Raw genomic sequence first — 14,604 nt, 5'->3', positions numbered from 1 at the left:
AGCGGTTGCAGTCATTGTAGTCTTCAAACAAAAAACACCAATGTTTTTAGCTGGCGACCTCCAGGCCGAGCATCTTCTTAGTCCTTCCACAAACCCTAGCCCACAGAATCCCCTTTTTAAACAATTAATTAGGCCAAACGCAATCCCTTGATGACTTTCTTCTTCTCCGAGCGCACAGCCGAACCGTGCCGTAAGTCTATTTCCTTGGACGCAGATCATACCTTGTGATCCCTGGTACTGATTGATCCGAGAACAACGTGTCGTCACTTCCCACTGAAAGCGGCAAATGAACTGAAGTAAGGTTAGAGGCACAATTGGGGATCGCCTCTGGAAACAAAATGGTTGGAGAGTGTGGGGGTGGAATGGCTGTTTCCCCAGACCTCACAGGATCAGGGAGAATCCCCAACACACTTTCGATACCAGTTACTGCTTCGGGATCGTTGGTTGCAGTACTAATGAGGGGTTCTGCTTCTTCTATATCGTATGGCACTGGGTGTGGAATTTTCTTGGCGTGCGTCGCATGGATCCAATTTTTCCGGCCTGACACTTGCACCGCCGTCTGTGTGACCAGTGGGACCTGGAAGGGGCCCCGCCTACGAGGTGCAAGGCAAGACGATTGCTCGAAGGATTTTACGATGACCCACTCCCCAGGTCGTATGCTGTGACCGGGGCCTTCGTATCATACAGGTAAAGCCTCTCGCACCTGGTGATAAATCAAATACAAGTTTTAGTCAACTGGCTACAGTAATCTGAAAGAAGTACATTTTCAACATTTCTCAAGGAACGACATTTTGGAATGTTCCAGATATTAGCAGGCTTCCCCATTACCACCTCAAAGGGAGAGAGTCCAGTCTTAGTTTGAGGGGTTGTACGCATTGATAACAACACGATCAGTAAGGCGTCCAGCCATTTTAGTTTGGCGCCAGCTCACGTCTTAGCAAGCTTGTTTTTGATGATGCCATTGTGCCTTTCTACTAGTCGGGCACTCTGAGCATGTCTGGCCGAATGGAACCATTTATCGATCTGTGATCCTGCGCATATCTGCAGAATTACAACAGCGATAAAATGTGGACCATTGTACGACCAAATGACTCTTGGTAGCCTGAACCTTGGGAAGTATTCTTTCAACATAGACTTTGCAGTAGTCATGGCTGTAGCGTCTTTAACAGGAAAAGCCTCAACCCATTTGCTGAAAGCACAGATAACAACTAACAAATACTTCAGATTATTACTCCGTTCCATCTCAATAAAATCAAAGTGTATAACCTCGAAGGGGACAGAAGGTGGACCAAAACTTCCCCTGGGAGTTGATGTTCCCTTTCCCACATTATGCTGTAAACAGATCATGCAGTCTTGAACAAAGCATTCAGCTACCTCAGAGATTTTGTCATTTAGCCATACTTTTCCCAATATTTTTGTGATTTTGCGGGAACATATATGTGTGGGACCATGGCCATAACAACCATCATCACAATGTACGTGTCGGGAAGTAGCCATTTCCCTTCAACTCTGTCCACCCAACACCCATCATCATCAAGTTTCCCCAAGCCCTCAGCCCATTTCTTAGACTCTACTAATGTGGCATCGGCTTGGATATCCCTTACAGAATCAATACCCTTATCCATTGTACAGGCATGTGTGGCTTCCCTCGAAGCATACATGTCTGAAGAGAGATCAGCAGCAGTCTGTTTAGCTATCTGATCAGCAAAAGTGTTCCCTTTTCCTACATTATCTACAATCTTTTGATGCGCTGCACATTTTACGATAGCCAGCTGAGTAGGGAGTGCAAGCACTGAGAGTAGCCGTACTATCAGGGAGCCATGCTGGATTTTTGTACTATGTGAAGTTAAGAACCCTCTTTCAGACCAAAGTCTCCCAAAGTTGTGAACCACCCCAAAGGCATTCTGACTGTCAGTGTATATATTTACGCTAAGCCCTTCAGAAAGTTTGCAAGCTCGGGTCAATGCTATAATCTCTGCAGCCTGCGCAGAGTTATGCGTGATTCTCTTGGTTTCCACGACGGTGCTCAATGTAGTGATTGCATAAGCATCTGTGGATGTACCATCCGGAAGTTTGAAGCAGGAGCCATCGCAAAACAGCTCCCCTTGTGGACTCTTCAGGAGTATCATTTAGATCAATTCTACCCTTTGTCTCTTTTTCGGTAGTGTAAAGGCAGTCATGTGACTCTTCATTACTGCAAGCAGTACCTTGCGGGAAAGGTAAGAGGTCAGCCAGATTAAGAACACAACACCTCTTAATTTGAATGTGTGGTGCAAACAAGATCAATTCATATCTCGTCAACCGTGTGGCAGTGAGGTGTCGCGTTTTAGTTCTGTTCAGTAGAACATCTACAGAGTGAGGTACCATCAGGGTTAAAGCATGGCCTAGGACCATTCCCTCACTCTGTATTACAGATGCAGCGGCAGCAGCAACAGCTAACAAACATCTTGGCAAAGCACGTACTACAGGTTCGAGGGTGGAAGAAAAGTAACCGCACGGCCTATTCTTCCCTCCATGCTCCTGCGTTAATACAGCCAAAGAATATCCATCACATTCATGCACAAACAACACAAAGGCCTTTTCATAATTTGGTGTGCCCAAAACCCGTGCCGAGCACAATGCAGTCTTGAGCAAATCAAATGCACGCTGGTTCTCCATGTTCCACGGCAATGGTGAAAAAATGCCCTTCTTCCTCAGAGCCAACATCGCCTTAATCATTAACAAAAAATTAGGGGTCCACTGCCTATAGTAAGAAGCCATTCCTATCAAGGCTCTAACTTCTTTCTGTGTATTTGGAACAGACATGCTAGAAATTAGTTTTATCCGTTTAGGCGTCAATCTTCTTCTGTGGGATGCATCACCCACTCATCCAAGCCCTGTAATATCACTGTGCATTGTTGGCAGCAGAAACATCATAATGGCTGCCGGAAAGCATGCTGCTCGCTAGAAATCACCAGAAATTGCACAGTGAAAACCTGAAAAATAGGCCACCGTCCACTTTTGCCTATCTTAGTGAGCACAGGAGATCAATGCTAAACACCACCATGGGGCTACCCACAAAGTAGCCTGAAACCACTTGGAAATAGCAATGCTGATGGAAAGGCAGCTGTCAAAAATGGGTGCAGTACCGTTACTCGCCTCCGACAGGTGCTGGTGATTTATAATTCTAACAGGAGAACTGGTGTTTCAGAAGTTAAATATGCCAAAGAAGAGAATTCCATCAAATGCCATATAGAGTGCCACACAGTGATTTAATGCGGAAAAAGACTGGATTTAAAGATATGTTGCTTATTTTAAATGTATAAATGTATTTTTTTTTTACAAGGAACTATGTTGGAATTGACCAGAAGGTAATCTGATTTAGTTAAAACTTTCAAGAGGCTGCCTTTCCCCGAGAACCCTTCACACCTTGGGCCTTCCAACCAAAAGGGAGGATGTCGCATGGACATGTTAATCAGATGAGGGGAGGTTCCTCTGCTGGCAGGAGAAAGAGACAATAGAGTCTTTCAGCTGAATAGGAATGCTAATTTGGGTGTGACAGGCCAACAACTGCTCTAGCAGGAGCATGTGACCATCTGACTCAGCCCAGCTCTAGGGCCGGACCAGACTGAGATGTGAATTGAATTGAAAGCAAATGTATGTTTTATAAAAATGCTTATAACAAATTGTACCAAGCTGACAAAAATATGAAACTTTGAGGTTCTTAAAATGAAAAATTCACTCACAAGTTAAGACTAAGCTGGAATCTCTGCGATGTTCAAAGTCTAAACCCCAAATGTATTTATCTTGTAGCTACTATGTTTATGCTAGGGACATGAAAAATTACAGAGATGTGCTCAGATGGAGTATGTATGCCTGTGCAGAACCAATATTGGGAAACCCAACAAAAGCGTGAATAAGTGGTCATTTCTGAACCCAAGCTTGTAGGAACATGGGACTTGAACAGAGACATGCCTTAATTAATCTGTGATGTGTATATATATTATGAACAACTTGCATATCTAGGAAATATGTTTTTTGGGAAAATATATATTTTCTATGTAAAAGCAAAGGGGAGGGATGTCAGTCAAGCCATAAAACACAGCATCACTCTGACACATATAACACACTGCTCCTGTCTTAAATCAGGGGACAGGAAATTCTCTGACCTATCAGGATCCTTAAAGGGTTGGGCATAGAGAGTCAGCCTCCCCACCCACTTTGGAAATACATAGATAGGGACTGCTGAGACCCAGAGACACACTTTTTTTCCACTCATCATCCGAATTCTTGGCAAAGCACCCTGCAGGACTCCAGACTCCAGAACTTAGACTCCAGACTCCAGATAGCTCCAGAACCAAACTCTAGAACCAACACTGTAGAACCTTGAAGGAGAGCAGAGAGGCCTAACCCACAAACTGAACAAATTTCAGCAGGCTTCAGAATCTTTTGCAAACCTGATTCTAACCCCTAAACTTCCAGAGGGCCTAACCAAACCATTCAACAGCCTGGCTGAGCTGTGTTGCTTCTAGCTAAGAACCCTGTGCTAGAACCAAGATCCAGACCCAGAGAGAGCAGTGCTGTAACCCAGAACCCGTCCGATCCAGTCTGTGAGACCGAGCAGACCAGAGGCTGTGCTGTGCGCAGAACCCAGTGCCTGAGACCTGTCCGGTGGCGATCCCAAACCTTTGACCAGATCATTCATGAATCATTGCTAGTGTTGACCTGAATTCATCCAAAGTAATCTCATTCATCCTGAATCTCCTTTAGTGAATTAAAATCATTTTAGCCTATTTTCTCATCCATTGCAATCACATTCAAAAGCATGTTTGACCTGTGTTTTAAAATCATACCTGTTCTCTCTAAGCTTCCTGGGGGAACGGGAATTGAACTGCATTATTAAGTGTATTCTTGAAACCTGTGTGCCCTCATTTCCATCTCTTCATATTGCATAGTGGGGGAAGTGAGTAGTCACAGGGGAAAACGTGATTATATTGTCTTTTGATTGAAACCATATCAAGTTTATTTCTGTGTTGCGTTTTTCCCATCCTTGCATTTCCTTGAATCATATAAAGTATTCTCTACTACAGTATCCTTCCTATTCCTACTCCTAAGTGATTAAAGAGATTGTTGATTTTGTAATATTACCCATTATTGATTACTGTCCATATCCATAAGTGTGCTATTCAGATATTATTTTGTTCATAAAAGTGTGATATATATATTGTTTAATTCTTCAAATAAACCTTTTAATTTGCAAAACAAACCTACTTCTTGGCTCAGTGAGGTCAGGGGGATACAAAGAGAGGGGCGTTATATAAGGGTTCATCATCCAGATTGAAAGAACTTTGACATAAAGATATATAAATAAGGGCTTCCATTGGGCATCCCATCCTAAGCATTGACTTAGTTGGAGTGCTGGATTGAAGTCACTTACACTTCCCTGCTTTGACAGGAGATAGCCTAAATAGGCTGTAAATGCTACGACTTTCCGTTTAAACTTGTTGTGCACGGTTAAATGTGAAGGAGCGTCCCCCTAAGGTGAACGCTAACAAGTATCTACTGTCCTTGTGCATAGGAATACTAAAGAAAGCATTATTTAGATCCACAACACTAAATTAGTAGCTAAAGCTGGAATCATAGTCAATATCGTCGTCACATCAGGCACAATTGGAAATTGTGGAGCGACAATCTTATTGATGGCACGCAAATCAATTATAAAACGGAAATTAATTGCATTATCGCCTTTTTTGTACACCGGCAAAATTGGATATTGCACAAACTACCTGCAATTTCCTCAATCACCCCTAGATGCACAAAATCGGAGACGATGCATTTCAAAGCTTGCTCACCATCGATCAAGATCTTATACTGTGGAATATGCGGCAGCTTTAATCCATGTTTCAAGACGATTTTAACAGGTTCAATTTGCAAAACACCAACATCATTGTCGTCAATTGCCCACAAACACTCCGGAACATCACTTAATTCCGCGGCAAAGGTCTGGTCAAGAATTGAGAGACAGAAAGTTGCTATGGTGAAATCGTCAAACGCACTACATCAGAGGAACAATGAATTAATGCATTTAATTCCTTCCACAGATTCAACCCCAACAAATTCTCTCCACAATTGGTAGTCAAAAAGAATGGACATTGGTCCGTAAAGGGGCCCAAAGAAATAGGTACCGGTGAAGAAATCGGACAAACAACTGGTGTGCCAGAAAACCCTACAGAAACATTAGTCTGCCCTGACAGTGGAATGTTTGAACCCGAGAATGATCAATGGAACACTTCTGTGCCCCTGTATCTATCAAGAATAGATGTTTCCTATTTCCCACTAACATTTCAATGTAGGGACCTTTCTGATTAACGGGAATAGGTGTTGGTTCCAAACCCTGCTTCGCGCAATTCTAGCTAAACAGAGTGTCGTTGAAAGGAAGTTCTTCAGAGAGGTAAGCGGCAGAAGGATGATCAAAAATGTTTCTAGTATCCACACTTGGTGCCTGATTATCCTGTGAAACAGGTTGCTGTAAATCTTGTGCAAACTGACCTCTACCAGGGCCCCCTACACCCAGGCGACCTCTGGATCATCTACCCCTATTCCCAACTGTGTTATTTGACCTCTGTCGGAGGATCGGGCATTGTGCACGCCAATGACTCTTTTGCCTGCAATAGGCACACTGGTTAATGTTTACAAGACCCAAGGGCACATTTCCTTGTGGAACATACTGACCTCTAATTTGTGAGATACCCCCTCTAGGGATCTAACAATTTGCTGTAACAATACTTTTGTCTTCAAATCACCTTTTCTCTTTTCGACTCTTTCCTTTTCATTATTGACACATTCTCATAGTACGGAGCCATGTGCAGTACTTATGATTGAGTCTTCGCTTGCCAAGCGCACTTGGAAGAAATGATTTGCGAATGGATGTCAGGCAGCAATCCACGCACAAATTTGTCTGCAAATAATCTTTCCCCAGACTCTGTGCCTAAGTCTTGTCCACTGATATCCGAGAATACCTGTTTGAACAGATTAAAGAACTCGGTGGCATCCTCAGACTTCCCTTGGACGCAAGCAGGAATTATAGTTTTCAATTTCGCAACTATTCTGTCAGGCAAAGTTAGTATCACCTGAGGCGGTCTTTCGCCAGCTGGCCTTTCTCCATCGAGTCTGATTATGTTAGCCCATGTATTTCCTAACCTTGGTACATTGTCTATAGTTCTAACCTGTTTCCACAAATCTACGGGCAGGAGTACGGGAAATAACAGATCAATATCACTTAAAGTGAATACCGAGGATTGCAAAACAGACTCTATTTCTTTATAGAACCCTGTCAGATTTTTCCTAATGTCGGGAATAGATTGCCTAATGGTGTTCACTTCCTGTCTTGAAAATGGGACGTGAACAAACTGAGATACATAGTGTGCAGGGATTTCCTGAGCAACTGTACCCACTGCAATATTAGCAGGGATCTCAACTTTTGGGAAGAATTTCGGAGGAATCTCTCTCATACGCAATTGAGAAATAGGCAACTCCGAACGCTTACTAAGCAACAGAGCTAAATCGAGCGCTAAAGCAGCCGAAGAAGTGTCAAATGAAAAAGCTTTCTTGTAAATACTCAATAACTCTGCGGGACAACACATCTTTCTTTTTACACACTCATCCTGTAGGTATTCTCCCATTACCTGTATCACTTTCCTCTACATTTCTGGCATATACTGACTATATGTGTCATATACTTCAATAGGAGTTATCGATGCGTCTGAGATCCATCTAATCGCAACTTTCGTGTAAATTCGCATTTCCACAGATATCAATTTTTGACAAGGAAGGAACCGTTTCTGCACATATAAAATGTCCAAACTATCTCCATCTTCATCCTCATTCTGTAACCTTTCCAAATCCTTTCTATACTCAAATACCCTCTCAACATGCTCTTGTACTCTCTCTGCAGTGTCTCTAGAGAACGCTAAGGTGTTCAGATCCCTCAACCATTGCGGGAGATCTGTATCGTTTAATCTGTCCCAAATTACAGACAAATGAATCCCTAATCCCTCAATAAAAACATTTTAACAGGAAAATTGTCCATATTAGAAAGTGTGGCAAAAACATTAGCTTGATCACCCTTCTCCATACAATGCTTAGCCCATGCAAACAACTTGCGTTTCTTCTATGGAGGTACAGTATTACGAGTGACAACCCTCGATCCTACTCCCTGATCTACTACAAGCGGTATAGAACCACGTGGAAGAGGGAGAGGAGGCATGTTCAACGGAGGTGTACAACAGGAAAAGGTGGAGGAGCAGGTGGAGGGGCAGTGACAAAAGGAGGACCAACAACTGGAGGAGGAGGAACAACAGAGGGAACGATGGGAGCAGCAGGAGGAGCAGGAGGAGGAAAACAGCAGGAAGAGGCAAACCAGCAGGAAGAGAAACATATGGAGGTGGCGCTTATCAATAAGATCATCAGAAAGATGAAAGTCTTTAGAAGGATACATTTTCTGGATACCAAGTGAGAAAGCCCTATCCATATTCCTAGCTGACCCAAACTGTTTATCTTGGTCATATAATAACGCTTTTTCGGCATTCGTCTTTTGATGGCGCGCATGTTTTTCTCTACTCTTAAGCTGCTGTAAAGCTTCTTTATTCCAATTCTGTAATATATCAAATGCTGCAGGTCTAGCCTTTTTCTTTAATAATATAGATTCTAAACACTCAATACGAGGGATTTCAAAACTACAATTGATTGGCACCTGAAGTTCAGAAGCATGTCTAGTTTGTCTGTGCCAAATATCATTAAACACTATACTACCAATGCCATGCTTACAGTATATAGTACAAGCCGGCGACCCCTCCTGTGGCGCCGGATGGCTAAATTCCTAAGATTGTCTGTCACCCCACGGAATAACGCCCTGAAGCAGGCAGACAATTTCACAGGCATGTCAGAATACTTGTGTTACCTGGTCAATAATTGTACTTGCAAGCACAATGCCCCAAAAGAAATGATCAGGATACTTAAGAATCAGGTCACGACTCACCTGATCAAGCCTAAGGAGGCCCGATCGGACTTCAAAGTTTTTCTAACAAAGTTTACCTTGTGTTTGGTGATTTCGGCAAATCTGCCCGCCTCGAAAAGTGGACCCTCGTCAAGATGCCGACTCGGACCGTGTGCTTACCGTCCAGGGATCGGGCCGTGCAGCACTGTTGAGGTGTCACGTCTAATTCAGGAAAGGGGCCCCTTTTACACTGTCCGATAGCCGCGTCAACTTTTAACAAGCTGGCATCAATCTTGAGGGTCCCTATGTGGACGCCATCTGTGAAAGCAAAATAGAAGATATCGAGGCTGAGTATCCCAAAAGGAAATACACCAAACGCGGGTTCAAAAGATACACAGATCTTAATTCTCCAAATGAACAGTTTCAAAGGACAAAGCAACAGATAGCCATCAGGCCCTCACTACAACACAGCAAAATACTAGCCCTGTTCGGTGTGTTCAGTGAGAGGGACTGTACATCAGAATAGTCGCACCTTTTATACAATCCAAAACATGATGTCCAACCCACTTGTAGGTTAATGAATATCGGATCTAGGGTTTGTGCCGAGTTCACTTCTAATTTATGCATCTATACTTTTACTAACGAGCCCCCTCTTTTCCCGACTACGCCTTCTGCCTGTCCCCGGGTTTGTACTGGGGTATTAGGACAGTTCCAAATGTAATGCACTGCCTTTCCACAATACATACACATAATATTAGTTCTCCTCTTCTCCTTTTCCTCGGATGACAATGGTCCCTGTACACTCTCAATCTGCATGGGCTTGGCCTGCTCTCCTCCTGAGCGTCCCACCGCCTCACTGCTTCCATCTAGGTGTACAAATGGTACCCCCTCTTTGCTCCTCTTTTCCCGTTTGAGCTCACAAAATCAATGATCCAACCGCAGAGCTAAATCAATCAATGCACAACATCCCTCTGGTTGAGGTTCCACATGAGCTATTGCATCCTTTAATTCCTCTCTCAACCCCTGATAAAACAAAACTGCATGTTTAGGTTCTGGCCAAGCTGTTTCTACCACAAAGTGATTAATTGTGTCACGTTGGTCACTAAATACTTAGTGCCCTGTCTAAGAGCTAGCAGCTCTCTGTCTTTAGCAAAAGAAACATTGCGGCAATCAAACAGGCGTGCAATTCCAATGAAAATCCAGCCCAGTTATACAGAATGGGATCATCCTTCTGTACCAAGCTGCGGCATCCCCAAACAAGTATGAGACAACAAATGCCGTTCAATATTGGGCGGACTAAAATGCCATAGGCTTACACAAAAAATATAATTTACACTTTGTCAAAAAGGTGGTCAACTTTCTAGGGTCCCTGACAAACCTCTCAGGCGCTGCCAGTTGAACCCCTAAATGCTTTTGCACCACCATTGTACTTAATCGACCGGATGACCCAGAAGTACAAGCTGCTGCCATGTCCACCTGAAGCAGCGTAACTTGAGCAGTTAACACGCTAACATGCATTTTCAATTTAGCAGTCTCCTGCCGAGACTGCATCAACTGTGCCTGAATCTCTTGTAGTGCCTTGAGCACCTCAGTTAAGGGTGGAGGAGACGCCACCTGGCATTTGTGAGTTGGGGGTTAGTGATTACTGTCACATCCCTGGAGTATCTCACAACTCCTTCCTGACATGGAAAGCCAAATGCAGTGGACCCCACCCACCTTGGTTGGCACAGGCTCCTGATTTTGGTATCCACAGGAAACCTTGGGACAGCCAATGGGGGAAGAGGGTTAGGGAGAAGTTGTCAATAGGTAGGGGGGTGTTAGGATAACTGGAATGATGGTTTGTTTATTGAGTTGGATAGGTATTGGGAATAAAGGCATAAAGCATACACATCATGAAACACAGTAATGAAACTAACCCTCTTAAATCGTGAGGTACTTCCTGACCCTCCTCCTATAAGCAGTAAAACATCCTTCTTAATTAGGATATTGCTTCCAAGAACCTTTATTTTACACCATTAATTCATAATCAAGCCACTAACATAAGCACATGGTGTTGTCAGGATAATCTCCTGAAAGCTGCAGTAGCAAACAACATAACACTGGACATACAGCAAGAAATCACATTGCACATTACATGTACTGATAGCACCTCCACTGGTCTTCAAGACATCCCTTTTCCTGCTGTCAAACAAGGATGTTTGCCATTGGTGCCCCTATGAACTGGTATACGAGAGAACATGCCGCTTAAAGGAATTGACAAGAGCAGGCTGTCACAATCTGCACATCGAATCCCTGAACATTCATTTCACACACACATCATCCAAGAACTGAAGCACTGCACTCCATGAGTTTCACTGAATTGAATTCATGGAGATAATGGTGCTAACTCGTACTCACATGACAATAAACACATGCACTGTATCTCTGCTCTCTGCGGCTTGCACTAATTGGAGTTTGTGAGAAAGATAGCGTTATGTTGTAAGGCCTGTTACATCCAACAGAATACACAGTCTTCTGTGTATCTCTCTGACACTTGTGTGCACTTAACTGAGGTCTGCGGGGGCTGGACGGCACCTCACCAGGTGATTACGTTCCAGCGTTGAGTGGCAAAGCCTCAACCTCTGTGATGCGTTACGTTCCTTCTTGAGGAAATGGAGAAGGGCCATGACTTCTCCCGCCCAACCCTGTTCCAGATGTCTCTGACTCCTCCTCACCACCACGACCCGTTTCCCCCAGCTCCAAGTCGCTCTCTCCTCTGGCCCATGCCTGCCATGCCAACAATCAACAACAAGCAGCACAGGCAGGGAGGAGTTTAAATAGCACACAACGGTGTGCACATGCACACACACTCAACTCCCCTATGTCCTTATGGAAAATGTAGTTTCCTGGCACCTTTAGGCCGAAAACATGCTGCTGATCTCCCAACAAGCTACCTGTTCCTCACGTTACCGGGGGAGCCCTTCTGTTAAACCCTCCTTGGTTATATCCTCCCTGAGCATTCTGGTTCTCGCTCTGTGTTTTGTTAAACCCACATTGGTTATTCTGAAATTGGCCTCCTCTTCCCTATAACCCATACCTCTGCCTCGTGGCATAATCCCATACCCACCTTGGTCCATCGGGCGATGATTATTAACCTGTGATGCACCCATTGCTTCCAGTATTCCTATTCCTTCTCCACTTGTCAATAAGGCCCATTCTATGGCACATTTTGACAACTTTTTCTGAATCAACTTGGCTTCCTCAATTTTTCAATTTTCATCTTTCTTTTTGACCTTCTCTTGTAGTAACCATCAATGGTGTACTATTGTCAACTGTATCTCATCCCATGCTATCGCTTCCAAACCCACTTGTATGTTCATCTGTCTGTGTACTTGGTCTGGCAATCCCTGACATCAAATATGGTAAAATAATGCCACTGTCTTTTCCCACGGCTCACAAGTTTCAATCTGCCATTTCTCCTGAACATCTTGAATGTAAGCAATAGGGTCTTCATCTTATTATTTTATGTGTCATAATTGCACCCAAATCTGATGAGTCAGGATATTGTACCCTGAGAGCCCTCCAAACATCTGACCTACAATTATTGAATGGTGCTCCATCATGCGCTGTGTTTTCTGCAGTCACACTTGAATATCCCGCTCACTCTATATGTCATCAGCCCTCTCTCCAAGAATAGCTGCCAGGAGATCTTTTAAGTCCCCTATGGCCAGTGTATTTCCTCCTGCCATTTTCTCTAATTCACAAATCCATTCCCAGCCCCCGAAGCCAAACTAGGAAGCTTAGATTTTAGGTTATCCTTGTCCATATGTTGCCATGGAATGTATTGCAGCCTTGCTCTCCCTTCTCTAACAAGGGGAACTGCATGAACCCCATCCCATAGTCGGATACCACTATTAGTCTATACATGGCAGGGACAATCGTCCTTGTCTGTCTTCTTGCTGGCAATTAACATAACCTGCTTACATATGGTGGAGACTCTCCCTTCTCACTATGTGATCATCCTCGGAACACTCAGGATATGCTCTGGGATCTGGCGTTCTTTCTTTAGGATGTTCAAGACCTGAGCATCTTATTTCTTTATCCATCTGTTGGTTTCTCAGGGGGCGTAAGCACTCTCTCTATCTGCCTCATGACCTGACTCTCTGTCCTCGTCTGACATTTCCAGACCCCAACTAGTATGACTATCACCCCCCTCTCGGTCTAAATCTAGTCTACTCAAGGACAATGCTCACGTTCATCACTAAACAGGTTTCCTTCATCAATTTGTGATTGATGTACTAGGGATCTATCATCGTTCCCTCAATCTCCATACTCACTATCTTGTCTTAATTGGTGATAGACCTTATCAATCATTTCTCCAATTCTTTCTGTATCATCTTTTTCTTCTTCTAGCACTACTCTAGATACTGCTGGTGTTACTTCTCTTTCACTCTATCCCATAGTATTTCTGGGCTATGCCTCATTTGTTCTTTATGAATAGTACTGGTATCGGAAACTTGCTGCCTTCCTTTTCGCTCTATTTCTTCATCTACTTCCCTTTCCTTTCTCACATCTACTCTAAATCTTTCTTCTTCCTGTCTTTGTTCTTCCCTCCTTACTCCTTCCACTCTTTCCTCTTCTCCCCTTCATCTGTGTAATCTTGTATCCCTCACCCTTTGTGCTTCTTCCTCTTCTCTCTTTCTTTCCTTTCTGTCCCTCTCTTTTATCGTTCGTTGTCTATTGTCATATGTTCGTTGATCCCTACTTTTCCTTCTTTGCTCATCTTCCTTTAATCTCCTCTCTCCTTCCTTATCCTTCCTTTCTTGTTCATCATTATCTTCTCTTTGCTTAACGTCTTCAATACTTTTCCCATCTATTTTAAGTAATATCTATCCTCCCATCCATTCATTTTGTATGAGTGCTACCTTGCCAGCCTTAACTTTTTCTCCATTCCATCTGTTGATGTCTCTGTCTGTTTGTCAATAAATTCAATGGTTCGCTTCTTTCTTACTTTTCTTGCATGAATTTACAAATATCTTCCTTTCTTTTATTCTCTTCGAGGCTATCATCATTACTGTGAGCAGGGGGTTTCTATATTGTATTACTATACCCAGTCGCTGCTCTTAATTCCTTTAAAGGATACACACCTATCTCTTCCGTAGCAACATTCTTTACCTTCCCTTGATTAAGCATTCACTCCTCAGGTGGCAGGTCTTCTTTTTCCTCTTAGTACATCTTCCAAAGTTCTAAAATTGCTCATCTTTTCTCTAATTTCTTCCCTGTGTACTTGGCGTGCAAGTATGTGGTCATGTGTTGCAATACTGCTCTTGAAAATGAACCCCCTTTTGGCCATGGCATGAATATTTTATCTGCTGTGCCCCTTAACAATTCTGCACTGTACTGTTTGAGCTTGGTCGCGTGTGTCATGATGCATACCCCCGGGCATCCAGACCACGTCCATCTGCCCCAGGAGCAGGCATCATGTCGCCTTGAGAAAACCCAGCATCCCCTGCTAGGGGCTGTCTGGGTTCAGTCCTGGTGCCTATGGTGCCAGGCTCATATGGGACATCAGTCCTGCCGCCATAGGCGCCAGGCTCATAGGTGCAAACTTACCTGATGCAGACCATGCTGCAAGAAGATCCAAGCCCATG

The sequence above is a fragment of the Ambystoma mexicanum genome, chromosome 5q (genome assembly GCF_040938575.1).
Source record: "Ambystoma mexicanum isolate Mex_15411 chromosome 5q, UKY_AmexF1_1, whole genome shotgun sequence".
Lineage (NCBI taxonomy): Eukaryota > Metazoa > Chordata > Amphibia > Caudata > Ambystomatidae > Ambystoma > Ambystoma mexicanum.
This window is presented reverse-complemented; position numbering follows the sequence as displayed.